General features: G+C 45.6%; 1 protein-coding gene across 2 annotated transcripts in view; it reads right to left on the bottom strand.

The window, feature by feature from the left end:
- TNS1 (tensin 1) overlaps window positions 1-19734 on the bottom strand; it is a 245771-nt gene that overhangs the window by 221558 nt on the left and 4479 nt on the right. For both annotated transcript variants that reach the window (XM_027873735.1, XM_027873734.1), the window contains exon 2: window positions 6147-6184. The gene's annotated coding sequence lies outside the window, so the exon portion shown is untranslated. The remainder of the gene's footprint in view (window positions 1-6146; window positions 6185-19734) is intronic.

The raw sequence follows: 19734 nt of genomic DNA, 5'->3' as shown, positions 1-19734 counted from the left end.
ATATTATATTATATTATATTATATTATATTATATTATATTATATTATGTTACATTATGTTACATTATGTTATATTATATCCTCAAGGTCTTGCTTCACTCCCCAACACCAGAGGGACCATTTTCCTTTCTCTGATGGAGAAGGAGAGGGAGTTTCGGCAGGTTAGGCGAGGGAGAAATCTCAGCCCCACACTGGTAGGGTTGATGGCTTCACTCAAGCCTCTTAGTTTTTTCCCCTCCCCATTAGACAGGAAATAGTTTCCTCTTGGGAGTCCCTAGTTTATGTCACTACCACCCCTCCAATTGCAATGAAAACAGGACCCAAAAAAAAAAAAAAGATTGAAACATCTTCAGAGACATGAGCCATCATCGTTAATCAGCAGGGTACCCATATGGATGCAATTCATTCACTACTCTCTTACTTCGATTTATCTTGCAACTTTTTTCTCTCCCAGCCAATGGGGTCTCTACCTCTAGCATTATCTTTCTTGATCTATCAGCCAGGTTAAGGAAACTAGGTTGATTCTGCTCAGAGAAAAAAATCGGTTAGAGGAAGAAGTGAATAAGAGGCCTCCAGGGTCTATTTATTAGGTAAGCGGACAATTACACTAGTTATTTTTCATTCCAATGATGATAGAACAAGGACAATCTTAAACCACAGCAGCAGAGATCAGGCATGAGGAAGAACATCCTAACAGTGAGGAAATCCATCCTTATTTAAAAAGCATCACATTCTACAAAGTGCTTTGCAACCACAAATTGAGACAAAAATGTGAGTTACTATAAGTCTGTGGCAGTCTGCCAATCATAAGTATTTATTGAGCACCTACTATGTGCCAGCCACCGTACTAGGTTTCTGACAAAAAATGACTGATATGGTCCCTGCCCTCTTAAAACTTAGATGCTGAGATGCTTGGAGATAAAGATACAATTTCCTCTAGAGTTTTTTGTTTTGTCTTTTTTTTTTCTTCATTTTAGAATGGCGCATTAGAGGAAGGCAAGGAACTCGTGCAAGCATCACAGCTTCATCCATACTGCCCCAGGCAACCTTTGCCATAATGCTGCTCATCCTCATTTACTCAGAAGAAGGCAATGACTGGTACCTAGTTACATAGCAATCAGTGGCAAAGTTCCACTGAAATCCACAACTAAACTTTCTTCTTCCTTTACTATTCTTTGCTGCATAGATTTAAAGATTATTTGAAAAATAAAGAAGAAAGAAAAGACTAAGAGAAGTTTGAATACATGTCTGTTTGAGACACAGGGAAAGACAAATAAGGAGGAGATGATTTGAGAGTGATGAAAGATAAGAGTTTATATGTATCATTTCTTTTCTTTTCAAGTCTTCAATCTGGAAAAGAATGAACAGGTGGCTGCTATAGCCCCTTTATTCATCTCTAGTCTTTCCTCAGAGTTGGCAGCCCCTGCCCAAGAGAAGTTGAAGAGAGAAATCAAGGGAAAAGCAAAGTGAGAGGACATTGGGCAGGGATAAAAGGGTAAGGACCGATTATGTCTTCCCTTTCCTCGCTCCCCCCTCCTGCCTGGGACAAACAGCTGTTGGAGTCTTTGTCTGCCCTGGCATGAAGAGGGTATGTTCCACTTAAAAAAGCTTAGGTGACAGCGATGGTTGCTGTTTCAGGATAGGAGGAGGATAAAAAGAAAAGGTTGGGAAGAATTCTCTGGGGGAAAAGATGTTTTTCTTGATATTCTTCTTAAAATGCTTTTGAGGAAAGGGTGTGGAAATGCCTGAAGGAGGACAGATAAAGATGGAGAAATAAATACAGTACATATGTCAGTCACGAGGGACAATGTAGCATACCGATTAATGGCCTGGCAGAGGAAGAAGAAAGACTTGGGTTCAAGTCCTGACTCTTATTCATACTATAAGACCCCTGGGCAGATTAATTAACCTCTCAATGCCCCCAGGTGACTCCCTAAGACTAAAAATTACTTTCTAGTTCTCCACACTAATGAAATAATAGGTCACAATAAACAAAAAATAAATGATAATCGACCCTACTTGCATGGCACTTCAAGGTTTACTGTGTGCTCTCCTCAGAACAAATATGTAATTAGTATTCTCACACTCATTTTACAAAGGAGAAAACTGAGTCTCAGAGAAGCTAAATGATTTGTCCATGGTCACAAAAGCACTTAATAAGTGTCCGAGTCAGCATTCAAATCCAAGCCTTGTGACTCTTAAGGTCCAATAAAACAGTCTAGGGAACATATAAATCTTTAACCAGTTAGGTATGCATGTCAACTCATAAGGGCTGGTGCAGTTTGGAGATGAGAACAAGGACAAGATGCTGGAATAGAAAACAAAAGGAGGCCAGAGAATATCTTTTCCTAAGATGAATGGTTGGGAAATGGGATAAGATCAGTGCAGGAGACCCCTAACAACCTGAAGACTCAGGGATTCTCTGTTAGTTTCTCAGTCACATCCATCCCAATAGACAAGCCTCTCCCCATTGCCGTCCATGACCTTCCTTTGACCAGCTCCCACCCATTCCCTTACTTCTGCCAGGGCAGGACCAAGAAGACACAGAAGGCAAAAAAGAAACTCAGAGGCAAATTTGTGGGTGAAATAGGATCAAACTGGAATCCAGGGCCTTGTCTTTGAATCACAGCTCTGTTGGGCAAGTCACTTCAACTCTCTCGGCCTCAGTTTCCTCACCTATCAAATGAGGTAACTGGATGAGATAATATCCAAGATCCTTTCCAAAATTATTTGACCTATTCCAAAATTATTTGACCAAAATTATTTGATTTGTAAAGATGGGATACAGATCACTCCAGGGACAGGAGGCATTTCCCAAACAGAGACTGAGTTAAAGGTCAAGAATTGGGAGAGAGGGAGAGAGCATGGAGCATCATTCAGAGAGAAGTAGGAGACAATGTGGTATGATTAATGAAGCACAGGATTGAGAAATCTGAAGACCTTTGTTTAAATCCAGCTCTGCTAGTTATGAATTGGGTGAACCTAAGCAAAAGTTTACTGATTTGGTGCCTAGAGAATCTGAGTTCAAATCTCAGCTTTACTATTTATTATCCATATGTCCTTAGACAAAACTTGCCTGTGGGCCTCAGTTTCCTCATGAGTCAAATGAAGTAGCTGGGCCAGAGCCTCTCCAAGGTTCCTCCCAACTGTTATGATGCTTCCTCTCTCTTGACTTCATTTCCTCATTTGAGGCTAGACCAGGATATCGAACCTTCTAGATACTTTGATCTGAGTCTTTGCCATTGCTTATTTCTCTCTTATCTACCATCATTCCCTCTAAGACCCATCCCTTCACATATGCATAAACTTAAAGTGTAGAACCAAATTTCTGTATCCTAGCTAGTGGTACCAGGTTGGGTCCAAGTTCTTGCCTTCTCAAAAATCCTAAAAGATGGACCACCTACTACAATTAAACCAGGCAGCATAGCAGAAAGGAAGGAAAAGGGTATAAGTCTGCATGAATATAATTTCCAATTCTATACACTCTCAGACTCTGTGACTCAGTTTCCCTCTGGATACCATGGGGCTGAATCCCAGAGACAGCTTTGTGATGGAGGTGGGTAGATGTGGCAGAATGCAATTTTGGGGATTGCCATGGGATGGGGCACAATCATTGACCTAAAAGAGGTGGTGAAATGGGCTGAAATTAGCATAATAGATAATAATAACTAATAATATTAGCTCATATTTACATGGCATTATACAAAGCACTTTCCTCAAAAATCCTATGGTACTGAAAGTATAATTAATCTCTTTTACAGATGAGGAAATTAAGGTTCTGAAAGGTAACAAGATTTGTCCAGTCATAGCATAACAGGCTCAGTGGCTTGGACCCTTTATTCTTTCCACCATGCAACAGCCACAGGAAAGAAATTACCAGTACTAAAGTAAGGATGACACTGGGCTGGATGGCTAAGGGACAGTATATCATCTCCTAAACAAGAAAACTCTCAGAAAAGGGAATATAGTTTTCAAAATGAGAAACTCTTTTCCACAAAAAGAGATATTCACTTCCCCTAAACTCTCTGCACAGGACTAAGTTCCAGAGACAAGGATAAACCCTGGAGGGTCATCTCTGACTAGGGAGTTCTAAGAGATGTTCTAAGAGTTCTGAGATGCTGGTTCTAAGAGTCAGGCCCCAAACACAGATCACTAAGCGTTCATCTTGTGAGCGCAAAACAAAACTAAGATAGCTTAAAAGAACTATGGTTTCTGGAAATAAATTTGTCAGCCAGGGTACAGTTCTGAAAACTACTGGGTCTGGTTTCTTAGAATAGAAGGGTCCTCTAAAACATGCCATCGGCGTAGTGCATAGAGCCTTGGAGTCAGGAGGACCTGAGTTCAAATCCAGCCTCATACATTTACTAGCTGTGTGACCCTAGGCAAGTCACTTAACCTCAATTACCTCACCGAAAAAAAAAAAAACATGCCATCTGTTTGTGTGACTGTTGGACTGTCCCTCTCCAGGTGCCTCCTCCAGCCAATAATTGTATATTCTGGCTATTCTGCTTTTCCTGGATGTTCATAACCTTCACTCTCTAGAAGTTTCTCCCTTTAGCTTCACCTACATATCCGCCACCGCTGGGATGGTAGGGGGTGGGAAGAAAGGAGAAGAAAAGGTAGGAACAAATCAGGGGAAAAAAAATTTCCCGTGATTAGGGAGTAGCAGGAGAAAAGGGGGTGGGACTGAGAAGGACAGAAGGTGAGTGGAAGGACAGGGACGTCGGGATAGCTGGGATATCATTAAAAGTCAAGAGAAACAGGTGCAGCCAGCTTCATGAAGGGTGATTAGTTTGGAGAGATAAGACATACAAGAAGATCCTGAAGCTAAGAGAGAAAGACTGTTCTAAAAGGTCAGGAGAAAAGAGGAACATATTAAGAGAAATGAGAGACACATTCCTACTTCCGAATGAGAAGGAAAGAGCTGGGCTGGAAAGTTGAGAACCGAGGGGTACATTCTCTCCTCTGAGCATGAGAAGGGCCAGCAACTAAGTCCACACCTGCCCAGTACAGCTCTTTGAAATGCCATATTACTTCCCCCTCCCTATAAATCTCCATTCACCATAGTCTTGGGGGCAGGCTCCTACTTTGGACTTGCACCTGGTAAGTGAGGCTTGCACCTAGCTTGGGGTGGTCAGGTAAAGGCAAGAGGGGACACACTGAACTTGTATCGGAAGATAAGGGAAGGCATGAGGCCAGAGAGAGTGGTGAAGCCTTACAGAAAGATTTCCTTCCGACCTACCCCAAATGCCATAATCCATCTCCCCTGTCAACACTTTGCCAGTATCACTACTATCATCACCTCAGAGAGACGAACAGCGAGCCCATCAATCCCTCCTGTCTCAGGCCTGAGGAGATGGAAAATAGGGAAGCTGTCAACCTGGCTGGAAAACAGACCCCCTCCTTCTTCTCCTCCCTCACACTCCCAAGTTTCTAACCCCACCGAATAGGCCTCCTTTATATTGTAGGGAAACTGAGGACCCTTGATACAGTGACTAGAACAGAGTTCAAATCAAAGCTGGGTAAAGTCAAAGGGTGTTACAATGCCCATTCACTCATCACCCATCCTCCTCCCTCCTTCCCATTCAGGCTCTCTGCTCCGCACATCTGAGTTTTTCAAGGCTAGGTTGACCCAAACTGGCACCCGGGGGAGGGGCACTCAACAGGATCCATTTTTACTTAAAAGAGGTGCTACTTACTTTCTGACCATTTCCCCCCAAGCCCAACCCTCCACCACCAAACGAGGAGAAATGCCACCTCAAGAGCCTCTTTCCTTCCATCTTCCCTTCCCTTAGCGCCCCCTCCCCGCCCCCAAACAACTCAGGCATTGCTCCCCCCTCCCCGGGCCTCCAGTTACCGTTCTCCCTCCCCCTAGTCTCTGCCTCCGGCGACAGAGCCCCCCAACGCCAGGCGCAGCTAGGAAGCCCCCCACCTCTGGGCCGCTGCCAGCCTTCAATGCAGTGGCCTTCACCTTGACCTCCTGCCCCTCGCTCCCCCTCCCATCCCAGGGCCGCATAGCATAAACAAAGGAAAGGGGGGCGGCCTGGGCACCGCCCCCGGCGCCTGCCTCCGTCTCCCCCAGAGTCCTGAGGAACCCAACCCAGCCCTCTCCCCAAGAATTCGCCTCCGGCCGCCCGGCCCCCTTACCTTGGCCTCGCATTTCCGATGACAGGAGAAGCTGCAGACTGCAAGAGAGCGAGACACAGAAAGAAAGTTTGTAGCCGCGAGCTATGAAATGGAAACTCAGGAGAAATCTCCTCCCACCCTCGCCCGCAATCCCGAGAGCAGGAGGGAGGGGAGCGGGGAGCGCGGAATGGGGAGGGGGCCAAGGGAGGAATGAATGAAGAATGGCTTGTCGGAGCTCACCCCCGAGAAGCCCGGGACCGTGGGGATAATCAGAAACCCCGCAGGCAGGCAAGCCCCATGCCCGGCGCAGCTTCGGGAGCCGAGAGCGCCTTGGCAGCGGCGGCTGCGGCTACTGCGGCTGGGGAAGGGGGCCCAGCTTCCCACGCTGGCTGGGGGCCAGAAGCAGAGGTGGCCGAGGGCCTCAGGTATGGGGCCCGCCCCTTACCCACCCCCGGCTGCCCGGACCAGAAGACCGCCAGCAGCTGCCCACCCCCTAGCCACTCCACCATCTCGGTTTCAGACTATACCCTGGCCCGCCAGCCGGCCCAGAACTGCCCCGGGATCCTACTCCTCTCTCCGAAACTCCTCTCCCCTCCTCCCATCTCCTCTAGGGGCTCAACTTGGCTGGGAGAAAATCCAAGCACAGCAGAGAAACTCACAAGTTCAATGGCACCCAACACATGCACCCAGCCAGCTCCCTCCGAGGGACCCAAAGACAGACCCGGGAGACACACGCCTCACACAGTCACACAAGATACCCATAGGTAGGCACCTGGACACAGACCGAGAGGCACATGCACGCAGGGCTGCTGTCCCACAGCACACTCATACACATAGAGGTCTCTCTTCCCACCCTCCCACTGCCAGAAGCAGGAATCAAATTTCCTAGCGGGTTCCCCTCTGCCTGGAATGTCCCCAACCCACCCTGGGCCCCCAGCCCCCACCCCCAGTTCCTCGAGGGCCCAGCCCCAAAGCCCAGCTGCTCAGCAAAGGCATTTTGTCATTCTTCCCCTCCTTCTAGGCTCAGGAGTGGAGAGGTGAGGTTTCCTGCCTTGGTTTTTTGGTATTGGTGGAGCTAGAATCCAAGGGAGATGGGCACAGAAATGGGGACATATGTGGGATGAGAGACTGCTGCCTGAGCTAAGGTGAGCCCTCAGAAACCAGAGTCCCAATCCTCTGCCCAGGAGCTTGATGAAAATGCCTAAGCCCCCATTGTGGTTCTACCCCTCAGCCACAGTTTGGCTTATCATAGCCCTTCTAGGAAAGCTCACTTCACTTCTCTTTAAAATTTTTTTGTTATATCACAATTATTTCTATGTATACTCTTCCATCTCCCCAGCACCCATTCCATAACTCTCCCCATAACAAATCAAAACAGTCAGGCAAAACTAACCAGTACAGCAACTGTCCACATATGACATCTGGAGTCATTTGACAGCTGGAGTCAGTCACCTGACCTCTGGATATCCTATTGGTCATTACACTTATTTTGAATTAAGTAGCTTTTCTGTGGTGTTGTTAGTTTACAATACTGCAGTTACTGTGTATATGATTCACCTAGTTTTGCTCATCTGCATTATTCGTGCAAATTTTCCTCTTTTTTTCAGAATTCTTTAAATTCATCTTTTTTATGACACATTAATTACATTCCTATTACTAGCTGGGTGACCCGATCTAAGTCACTTCTCTTTTTCTCATCTTTAAAATGGGGAGAATAATAGCATCTACTTCATGGGGTTATTGTAAGGATCAAATGAAATAATATGTAATGCACAATACTCTGTAAATCTCAAAGAACTATTTCAAGTCTTTTATTTACTTATTTCTATTTTTGGTTTCATTTCCTCCCCCTCCCCCCAAAAAAGTGCTTTTATGGATATTTTGGTTTCTTTTTGTCTTTGGTTTCTGTAGGGCAACTGCTTGGTAGTGGGTCAAAGGGTTTGAACAGTTCAGTAATTTTTCTCAACTAATTCCAAATTATTTTCCAGAATAATTGGATCAATTTGAAGTCCCAATAATAACTTATTAGTGTGCTTGATTTTCCACACTCTTGAGCATTGACTATTTCCATCTTTTAGCATCTTGGCCAACTTAATGGGGATAAGGTGAAACTTCAGAGTTATTTTAATTTGCATGTCTCTTATTATGAATGAGTTGGAGTTACTTTCCCATATAGTTACAGATAGTTGTTATTGAGTAGTTTTTTTCAGTCATGCCCTATTCTTAGTGACCCCATTTGGGGTTTTCTTGGCAAACATACTGGAGTGGTTTGCCATTTCCTTCTCCAATTCATTTTTACAGATGAAGAAACTGAGACAAATAGGGTAAAGTGACTTGCACAGCTAGTCAGGCATGGTGCTCTATCCACTGCACCACCTAATTGCCCCACACATAGTTTACATTTCTTCTCTTGAGAATTTCACATCCTAGGGGCAGCAAGGTAGTACAGTGGATCAAACACCGGCCCAGGAGTCAGGAGGACCTGAGTTCAAATGCAGCCTCAGACACTTGACATTACCTGTGTGACCTTAGGCAAGTCACTTAACCCCAATTGCCTCACCAAAAAAAGAAAAGAGAATTTCACATCCTTGGTTCAAGTCCTTTGCCCACTTTATGTATTGGGGAATGGCTCTCCGTCTTCTATATTGATGTCCCTTCTTTGGGACACAGCACTAGGGCTTTGGTTTCCCTGTATTGTCCAGAGGAAGAGAATGGAGAGAAGAAAGGATGGAGTTGGGTGTAACCTGGAAGGGTGTAACCAGGACCTAACCCTAGCCCTGGCCCTGGTCCCTGTCCTCCAACAACTATTTTCCAACCTACGTCCAGTTTCTGTGACTCAGCTGCAGCTGGCCAAAGTCCTATATTGCTGAGCAAGGTTTTCCTGACCCTATTGCACCACCCTTGTCCTGCCTACTACTTGGTCTTCCCCATCCCCTTGCCACTCCAGGGCATGCCTCAGAACTCCCTTCTCTCCCTCACTCCACCCCCCCATCCCCAGCGCTTGTATTTCCCTGTCTGACCCTGCCAGGCTTAGTGACTGAGTCCCTCTGTCTGGGTGTGGAGCTCAGGAAATAAAAAGGATCCAAGAGCCTTCCTAGTTAGGCAGATTACCCCATCTCTCCCCTTGCCTTCAAAAAGGATGCCATCCTCTAACCTAGATCAAGAAGGAGGGCTCGCCTCTCCTGGGAGGTCGCCAGAGAAGTGGTAACTGCCTCAGTTTCCTTCAGCCTTCTATTTCTTCCCATCCCTGAGAGTCAGGAAGTTCTATCTGATGTCTGATTTGCAATTATAGGATCATAGAATTCAGAACTTGAAAACACCTCAGACACCATTTGGCCCTGCTCCCTCATGTAACAGACATAGAAACAGGGGCGTAGCCAGAGGAAAAGATTTGGCCAAGGTCACACTGGAAGAGTTGGGATTTGAACTCCAAACCTCAGCCTGATTCCAGCACCACATTGAGTCCTGCCTTCTGTTCCACTCTGCTGCCCTGGGCTGGCCCACAGCATTCAGGGCACCATTCAAAGCAAACATCTACAATGCTGAGCTAGCAAAATAATGTGAGGTTATCTAGAAGCCTGTCCTGAAAGACCTGAAACAGCACGGGGGAAGTCAACACCACCAGTGATCCATCTCAGAATACAAGCTGCCCACCTCCAACGGGCCAGCTGCTCCCCAGAGAACCAACCACCTGAAACCCTGAGGGGTCAGACTGATTGGACTCTGCAGGTTCAGGTTCCAGGAATGAGAGGCATGACCAGGCATCCGACCAGTCAGTCATTCATTCAACAAACATTTTAAACAACTACTGTGTATGAAGCACTGTGCTGGATGCTGAGATGAGGCCAGAATATCCTGGCTCAGCATAACTTATCCCCCTTAATTCTAGGTCATGCTTCCATTGACTATTTCCAGTTATCCTATGTAGCTTGTTTGTACACAGATGTTTGTATATTATCTCCTCTATTAGACTGGGAAATCAATGATTATCTTTTACCTTTCTTTGTATCTTAAGCAATTAGCATAGTGCCTGGCACATGACAGTAGCAGGTGTCAAAGTAGATAGAGCAATGGTCCTGGAGTTGGGAAGGCCTGAGTTCAAATCCAGCCTTAATAAATTAAGTTTTCTCATCTGTAAAATGGGGATAATTATAGCAGCATCTTCCTGCCAAGGCTGTTGTAAGGATCAAGTGAAATAATCTTTGTTTAAAAAAAAGGTGTTTAGCACAATGTCTCACACATAGTAGGCACTATATAAATACTTATTCCCTGCCTACCTACCCAGAGTTAGTAGCAGAAACCAGAAATAAGAATAGAAGCCAGCCAGCCACCCCTGGATCACAAATTCCTTGTACTCATCCCTCTGGAGCCAGCCCCATAGTACACACATCAGTCATTCTGCCTTGGGGTCTCTGCCTGTCCAGCACTCCACCCAAGGAGAGTGGGCCAGGGAGGATCCTGGCAACCCTTGATTAAGACAATCAACCCAGTTGGGCAAGCTGTGAATCTAGCCATCTGCTGCCCATTCATTCACTGGCTGTACTACTCTTCATGCCTATTTGCCCCATTTCACACCATAATCACACACCAGCCATTCTTACTTTTTCCTCCTTTCTCCATCAGAATTACTACCACCTCCTCTTTCAAGAATGGAGAAAGCCCAGAGTGTTCTGACACCACCATCATCACCATGAATTTATTAAGCGCTCACTACATGCCATTCACCTGAAGGACTTACACTGAAACTGAAGCTTAAAAACTTTAGCCACACAATGAAAAGACAGGAAGCACTGGAAAAGATCCTGAAGTTGGGAGAGATTGAAGGCCAAAGGAGAAGGGGATGGCAGAAGATGGGATGGATAGATGGTGTCATGGAAACAAGAAACATAAGCCTGGACAGACTTTGAGAGATGGTGAAGGATAGAAGGGCCTGGGGCAGCTAGGTGGTGCAATGGATAGAGCACCAGCCCTGAAGTCAGGAGGATCTGAGTTCAAATTCAGCCTCAGACCAAACCCTTGACACTTACTAGCTGTGTGACCCTGGGCAAGTGACTTAACCCCAATTGCCTAAAAAAAAAAAAAGGGATAGAAGGGCCTGACTTGCTATGGTCCACGGGGTCATGAAGACTAGGACATAACAACAAAAACAAATGCTACATGCCAGGCACTATGCTAACCACCACCTTCTAAAGCCTTTTTTTTAAAAAATCATAAACACTGATAGAGAAACACAGAGCAGACCTGCCCTCCCCCTAACTCCAACAACCCTTTTGATAACCCATCCTCCCAATTCCCAAGGCTCATCACCTCCAAATCATCTCTGACTCCTCTCTCCTCACCCACTGAATCAGTTGACAAGCCCTATGGATTCTACCTCTCCAATGCAGCTAGCATCTGTACCTTCTTTTCCACTCTCATTTGCAATGGCGAGAGGCCCAGGGGAGGACGCTAGTGCTGGTCCTTCTCACCTGCTAGATGGTAAAGTGGATAAAGCACTGGGCCTAGAGTCAGGAAGACTTGAGTTCAAACCCAGCCTCAGACACTTCCTAGCTACACGATCCTGAAGCAAGTCATTTAACTCCTGCCTCACTTTCTTCAACTGTAAACTGGACATAATGACAACACCCTTCTCCCAGAGTTGTGATGATCAAATGAAATAATATTTTTAAAGTGCTCAGACCATTGTCAGTACATAGTAGGTGTACTTTCCTCCCCCCTCATCTCCTCTTGCTTCGACCATCGAAATAGCTTTCTAATTGTTCTTTCTGAGTGGCAGCATAGTATAGAAAGAGCACTGGGCATGGAGTGAGGCAGATCCTGAGTTTGAATCCTGCCCCTGCTATTTACCAACTTAAATGACCTTGAGAAATCCCTTTAACCTCCCTACGCCTCCATCTGTAAAATGAGGATAATAATACTCACCCTAACTACCTCATAGGATCATGGTGAGGATCCAGTAAGCAGAATACACACAAAATCTTTGCAAACCTTAAGGCATTATATGCACCTATCATTAATCCATTCCCTTCCACCCATCCTTTCACACTGTCTGAATCACGTCCCTAAGGTAAGACCCTGTTCACATCACTCTTCTATTCAAAAGTCTTGTCTCGCTCTCCATCACCTACTGACCATAGCATAAAGTGCTGATGCTGGTCCTTAAGGCCTGCCATTATCTGGCTTCCACCTGCCTCGGCAGTCTCATCACATATCACTCCCGTTCATGTGCCGGCCAAACAGGACCCCTCTCATTCTCTGTTCTCACCCCAAACTGTCCCAATCTGCTGCTGCCCAGACCACTAAGCTTGGAATGGGTTCTTCTTTTTTTTCCCCAGCTAAGTAATGGGGTTAAATGACTTGCCCAGGGTCACACCGCTAGTAAGTGCCAAGTGTCTGAGGCCAGATTTGAACTCAGGTCCTCCTGACTCCAAGGCTGGACCTCTATCTACTGCACCACCACCTGCCCCAAGGAATGGGTTCTTCTTGAACAATCCTCTGAGTGGGTTCCCCTTCTTTGGAGGTCTTCAAGCACAGACTGGAAAACCATTTTTCAGTTATGGTCTGGTGGAGATTCCTTTCCAGTACGGATTGGACTATATGGTTAAAGAGGTGAGTCTCTTCCAAATCTCAAATTCTGTGATTCTGTCATCTGCTGAAGTCTCTCCCTGATTCATCCAAGGTCCATGACTTTTTCCCTATCCCAACATGAAAATGTCCTTTTCCCTCCTTATATTTCTCATAATACTTTGCCTGGACTTGTCCTTTGCACTCTCTCACCCACCCTCGTGTCATAGTTTTTATTATTTGTGTATGTTGTTGTTCAGTCATTTCAGTCATGTCTGACTCTTCACGACCCCATTTGGGATATTCTTGGCAGACACACTGGAGTGGTTTGGCGTTTCCTTCTCCAGATTATTTTACAAATGAGGAAACTGAAGCAAAATGAGTTCAGTGACTTGCCCAGGGTCACATAGCTAGTAAGTGAGGCCACATTTGAACTCAGGTCTTCCTGCCTCCAGGCCTGAAGCTCTATGCACTGGCCACCTTATTTGTGTACACTGGCCCTCTATTAGATGGTAAGCTAGTTGAGAAGAGAAGATATATTGTGCCTTTGTACTTTCAAGCCTAAGACATGGACATTTAGTAAATGTTAGGTGATTGAAATGAGATTCTTCTTTCTTTCAAGGATGTGGCTTATAAAAGGGGAAGGAGATTCAGTGGTATTCCCTTTATGAAAACCTCAGAGATCTAGGGAATACCCATTTTGGGAAGGACCTCCGGAACGCCCTTCTCAAATCAACCACTGGGTTACACAAGTTCACCAGCCCCATGACAACATGCCAGGCGGACAGCATGGACACGAGGACGTTCAGAGATCCCAGGGCTTGGACTGCAAGGTTGGGGGGGGGGGGTAGGGGGTGTGGTTTGGTCCAACCTCTTCTTTTCACAAACAAAGAAACTAGAGCCCAGAGAGGAGAAGGGACTTGTCCACGGTTACATAGCTAGGTAGGAAGGATGAGAGCCCAGGTTCAAGCCCAGGTTCTCCGATTGTAGATCCAGAGCCAAAATCTGAATAAAACAAAGCTCTTATCCTAGGAATTCTAGGTAGACCCTGAGAGACCCAGAGTAACTGCTAGAGGTAAATCAGTGCACTCTACCACAATAAAGCGTCCAACAGTAAATAAACAGAACCCTTCGAAAGCTGGAGAACAATGAGAGAAAAACAGGGAGGAGACCTCAGGCCCCTCCTCCCCATCCCTCTCATCCCCTCCCCTGTCCTCTCTCCCTCCTCCTCCTTTTCCTCTCTTCCTCCTCCTCCTCTCCCCTCCCCGCTCCTCTCTTTCTTCCTTTCTTCTCTTCTCCCCTCCCTCTCCCACCTCCTCTCCTTTCTCCTCTTTCTCCTCCCCCTTCCCTCCCGTCTTTCTTCCTCTCTGCTTTCCTCTCCTCTGTCTCTCTCCCCTCCTCCCTTCTCTCCTCCTCCACCTCACCCCTCTCCTCTCTAACCCTCTCCTTCTCCTTCCCTCCTCTATTTTCACCTCTCTCTCTTCTCCCACCTCTCCTCTCTTCCCCTCCTCTCCTCTCTCCTCTGCTCTTCTCCTCTTTGTTCTCCTCTCTACTTCTCCTCCCCTCTCCTCTTCTCTCCTCTCTCCTCCCCTTCCCTTGGGACTCTGCCCTAAATGACCCCTCAAGCATACACTCTCAGGTAGTATTGCAACTTCACAGCCCTTAGCTCAATCATCAGCTGGGCTGCCACATGTTTTGTCTCTGGTGGTGGGGGTTGGGGGTTTGGGGGGGGTGTGATTTCCTGCCTCCTGGGAACACAGGAAGCCTGCATTGTTGGAACCTAAATGGCCTTTTCCTCCTCAGTTCAACCATCGGAAAATGAGCAAATAGCTGGCTTGCACCTGATTCCACTGATAACAGGAGGCTTGGCTCAACCCTGTCCTTTCGCTAGGGTCTCACTGTCCCAGAGCATGGAAAGACACAGCTTCTCTCCCCCTCTGTCCTTCTTTGGTCTTGGCCCATCCTCTCCAAAGCCCCTGTCACTCCTGGGAAACAGGGTACCACTAACTTGTCTATGGTTAGTCAGATGGGGAAGGAGGCTGGGAGTGGCTCCTATGTGATTCTTGTCTTCCAAAAGGCTCAATACTGTAACTTAGTGAAAACCCATATGGACACTCCATGGCTTAACTCCAATCCAGCCTTGTTGGGAGAGCCTCACCCACTGTCCCTCTAGGGTAAAATTCTGGCCCCTCTCAGCCTGTAGGCAGATGGAGGTTAAATGATGTCTCTGGTCCCCTCCAACCTCCCTTTGTTTCCTCCCTGGGTCTATAGGATGGACTGCCTCTGTACTAGTTTACAGAATATGGGAGCTAGAGGGGAGGGCTGGGAAGTTATGACAGAGGTTCTAAACATCCCCATGTAAACTGAGCATTGTCCTCATGTTGCCTAAATAAATAGGACACGTGAGTCAGCATAACAAATAATCAAGCATCCCTTCTCTGAAGTGAATAATAAAAAAGAAAATGCCTCACATCTATGGAATACACAGATCAAAATATTTCACGCATATGCATATGATTATTGTTCAGTCTGTAGATACTATTGATTGATAAAATACAAACCCACTTAAAAACTTTGTTAATAGGTTTTCTTTTGTCACGGTGCATTTTCTCCATGAATAGATGATACAATAGAGAGGGAGTGTGTCCTAATGGATAGGGAGCTTTGGGGTCAAAAGGACCTGTGTTCAAGCCCCTCCTCTAACATATACTAGCTGTATGGCCCTGGCTAATTCACTTAACCTCTCAATGCTCTAAGTGACTTGCTTGGACTATAAGTGAAGAGACGTTGCCAACTTGTATTAGTAGAAGGAATTTCCTTACCTAAGAAGCTTCTTCCTCCCCGATATAAATGAAATCATAGGTCCAGTTCCTATCCTGAATAAGACAGTCACACTGTGGGGGGGGGGGGGGAAAGAGGGGGAAAAGATGTAATGTTTAAAAATGGGCCTCCATTCAACAACCCCGGGCTTGAGTCAGACTTCCAATGATGTGCAGGCTCCTTAGGATTGCCCAGCCCCATGCCAGGATTTCCTTACTATTCAGTCATATGATCCCCTCCTTCAAATAAAAGGAAGAAGTAAATGGAGCCAGACAGGACCAAATGAATGGTTTCCATCCCCAGGCCCCCAGCTTGTGTGAGATCATTCATGTTTGCAAGTCTAGATTCCTGGGTTCGAATCCCAACTGAGACACTTAGTAGCTGTGTGGCCCTCTCCACAAAATCACTTAACCTTTCTGAGACAGAGTTTCCTCACCTGGGGGTGGTAACAGCACCTACCTCATAAGACTTGCAAGAATAAAATAAGATAATAAATATAAAGCATTTTATAAAATTTTAAAAGGTTGTAAAATGTCTAATGCTATTATTTTTATTTTTGAATTCTTATCCAACCCTGTTATTTTGTGGAACTAAAATGTGAACTCTTAAAGGGAAAGGAAAATGTATCTGCTAAATTAATTCCATGCCACCCTAACCCAGCACCAGACTTGGTCTCAAAGAACAGGGGATAAGTACTCTTTCTAAGGGGCTTTCCATAGGATGAAAGCTAAAGCAAAGGGGAAACTGAGGCTCATGTACCCCAGGGATGCCCAAGCATCTTCACTGTCCAACAAGGACCGGTAGTTGTTAACTAGAAGGGCACTGAATCTGCACTGAGAAGACAAAAATCACACTCTCCAAGCTAGAAGGATCCTGAGAGGTCTAATCCAACCTTCATTTTATAGCTGGGGAAACTGAGAGTTAAGTGACTTACCCAAGATGACCTAATTACTAATGGACATGACTGGGATTCAAGTCTGAGGTCATAATAATAAGAGCTAGCATTTAAATAGTGTTTTAAGGTTTACAAAACTATATATATATATATATGTAAATATGTAAATATGTAAATATGAGGATCATTTGATCCTCATAATAACCCTGTAAGAAGGGTACTATTGGGACAGCTAGGTGGCTCAGAGGATAGAGCACCAGCCCTGGATTCAGGAGGACCTGAGTTCAAATTTGGCCTCTGACACATAACACTTACTAGCTGTGCGACCTTGGGCAAGTCACTTAACCCCATTGCCTAGCCAAAAAAAAAAGAAAAGAAGGGTACCATTGTAATCCTCGTTTTGTGGAAGGGACTGAGAAAGTTTAAGTGACTTATTCAAGGTCACACAGCTAGCATCAATAATAATAATAATAGTAACAAATAGCAATTTCGGTGGTGCTTCAAGATTCACAAAGGGCTTTACAAATATTAACTCATTTTATCCTCACAATAACCCTGGGAGTTAGATGTTATTATTATTCCTACCACTTTACAGATGAGGAAACTGAAGCAGGTGGCTGTTAAGTGACTTGACCACGGCCACACAGCTAGGAAGTATCTGAGATTGAATTTGAACTCAGGTTTTTCTGACTCCAGGTTCAACATTTTATCCACTGAGCCACCAGCTGCGAGCCAGAAAACACAGATTTCAGTCACAACTCTGTCACCTATTCCCTGAGAGTATAAGGAAATCTTTGCCAGGATACAAAGAAGTCTAAAGTCCTGATTCTGAACTCCAAGCAACTATAAGTCATTTATGCTAATTACTCCCCCCTCGCTCTTCCTTCTTTCTTTCTTTCTTTCCTTCCTTCCTTCTCCTTCCTTCTTCCCTTCCTCCCTCCTCCCCTTCCTTCCTCCTTCCTCTCCTCCCTTTCTTCCTCCCTTCTTTCCTTCCTCCTTCCTTTCCTCCCTTCTCCCTTGCTTCCTCCCTCCCTTTCCTTCCTACGTGAAGCATTCAGTACACACAGTGTGCAGATCATGGTGCTAAGATGGGGGAATGGGAGAGATACAAAGTTGAGAACCCGCCTGGCCCCTGGCCTCCAGGAGCTAGAAATGAGAAGGATGATAAAGCAAGCACAGATGCCTGGACTATGCAGCCCCACTCCTAAGTGCCCTTGGGAGGTGCAGAACAAAAACACTCAGATAAGGATCAATAAGTGTGAGGCAGAGTATGCTAAGTGACCCGTGAGTTGTGACTGATTGAGGAATTCAGAGTGAACCAAACATTTATTAAGTAGCTACTATGTGCGAGGACCTGCAGACACCAATACAGGACATGATGATCCTGCCCTCCTACAGCTTCCACCAGGGACAGAGGAGAGAGACAGCTGGAGCAAATGCTTCAGAAGATTCAGCGGGTACGTCGCTAAGTACAACACAGGGCAAGATGTTTTGGCGGCAGAAGAAAAGTCCCAAGGGCTCGAGGAATATCTGAGGAGGGAGAAGCGAGATGATGGAGTGGGGAAACCCTGGATCTGCAGTCAAAAGACCTGGATCCAAATCTTGACTGCTACTATTTGTATGACCTTGGCCAAGTCAAAGCATTTCTCTGAGCTTCAGTCTGCTCATCTATAAAATGATTGGGGGGGGGGGGGCTAGGTGGTGCAGTGGATAGAGGACTAGCCCTGGAGTCAGGAGGACCTGAGTTCAAATCCAGTTTCAGACCAGATGCTTGACACTTACTAGCTGTGTGACCCTGAGCAAGTCACTTAATCCCAATTGCCTTGCCAAAAAAAAAAAAAAATGATGGGATTGGGCTAGTGGAAAGAATGATAGGCTAGGAATCAGAGAAGCTGGGTTCCAATCTCAGTTCTCACTTACAACCTGAGTGACGCTAGGCAAGTTAGAGCATCTCTGGACCTCAGTTTCCTCATTTATAAAAATAAAGGAGGGGCTGAACTAAGTGATCTCAAAGATCTGTTCCAGGTCTAGTTCCTATAATTTCTGTAAAGCTTTCAGTTACAGTGCCTGGAACATAGTAGGTGCTTCAAAAATGCTAGCTATTATAATTATTATTAAAAAGGAGGCAGCCAGGTGGCACAGTGGATAGAGCACTGGGCCTGGAGTCAGGAAGACCTGAGTTCAAATCTAACCTCAGATACGTACTAGCTGTGTGACCCTGGGCAAGTCACTTAACCCTGTTGGCCTCAGTTTCCTCATCTGTAAAATGCGTTGGAGAAGGAAATAGCAAACCACTCCAGTATCTTTGCCAAGAAAATCCCAAAAGGGGTCACAGAGAGTGGAACAAAAATGAAAAACAAACAAATGAAACAATCTAACCTCGGCATTTTAGAGATAAAGAAACTGAGCCCCAGAGAGGTTAAATACTTTACCCGATGTCACCCAGATAGTAGGGGGCAAAGTCAGGATTCAAGCCCAGAGAATAGGAGGCAACAAAGGTATAATAGGAGTGGATCCCACAGCGGATTTGGAATCAGGAGAGATGTGGGTTCAAATCCTTGCATTTCTATTTAGAGCTGGGTGGCCTGGTCTCTAAAATGAAGGGGTTGAAGACAATTTCTAGATTCCCTCCATTTCCAAATCCTAAATTCCAATACCTCCAGATTCAGAGTTCAAAGTAAATTTGCCTTTTATTTTTGTTTTTGGCCAAACCTGCAACTAATTTCATCATTCCCCTGCGCTGATACGGATTAGCACCTACTCTGAAACCTGAAGCTTTTATAAAGTGGCATGGGCCCCAGAGGTGGAAGGCGCTTGTCCAGGGTCATCCAGATAGTGGAGGTTCAAGCCAAAATAAAAATAAATACAAGGTAACAAACAAAGAAATAAATATGTAGCAGTTAGGGGGAAGGCACCAGCAGCTGAGAAGAACAGAAAGGTTTCAAGTCAAAGGCAGCCCCTTGAACTGGGACTTGCAGGCAATCAGAGAGACAGAGAAAGAGACAGAGACTGAAACAGAGAGAAGGAGAGAAAGAGAGAGAGAGAGAGAGAAAGGAAAGGAGGGGGAGAGAGATAAAGAGAGGAGAGAGACAGAGAGAAAGGAGAGGGGAGGAGAGAGAGAGGGAGAGGGAGGGAGGAGAGAGAGAGAGAGAGAAGGGAGGAGGAGAAATGGAGAAAGGGAGAAAGACACAGAGAGAGAGATGTGTAAAGTGGGAGAGAAACAAAGAGGAGATATGGAGAGGGAGAGAAAAAGAAGAGAGATATGGTGAAGGAGAGAACAAGGTAGAGACAGAGAAAAGGAGGATGGAGAGAGAGGAAGAAAGTAGAAAG

The sequence above is a fragment of the Vombatus ursinus genome, unplaced genomic scaffold (assembly GCF_900497805.2).
Source record: "Vombatus ursinus unplaced genomic scaffold, bare-nosed wombat genome assembly UNPS02014802.1, whole genome shotgun sequence".
In the NCBI taxonomy this organism is placed as follows: domain Eukaryota; kingdom Metazoa; phylum Chordata; class Mammalia; order Diprotodontia; family Vombatidae; genus Vombatus; species Vombatus ursinus.
This window is presented reverse-complemented; position numbering and strand designations above follow the sequence as displayed.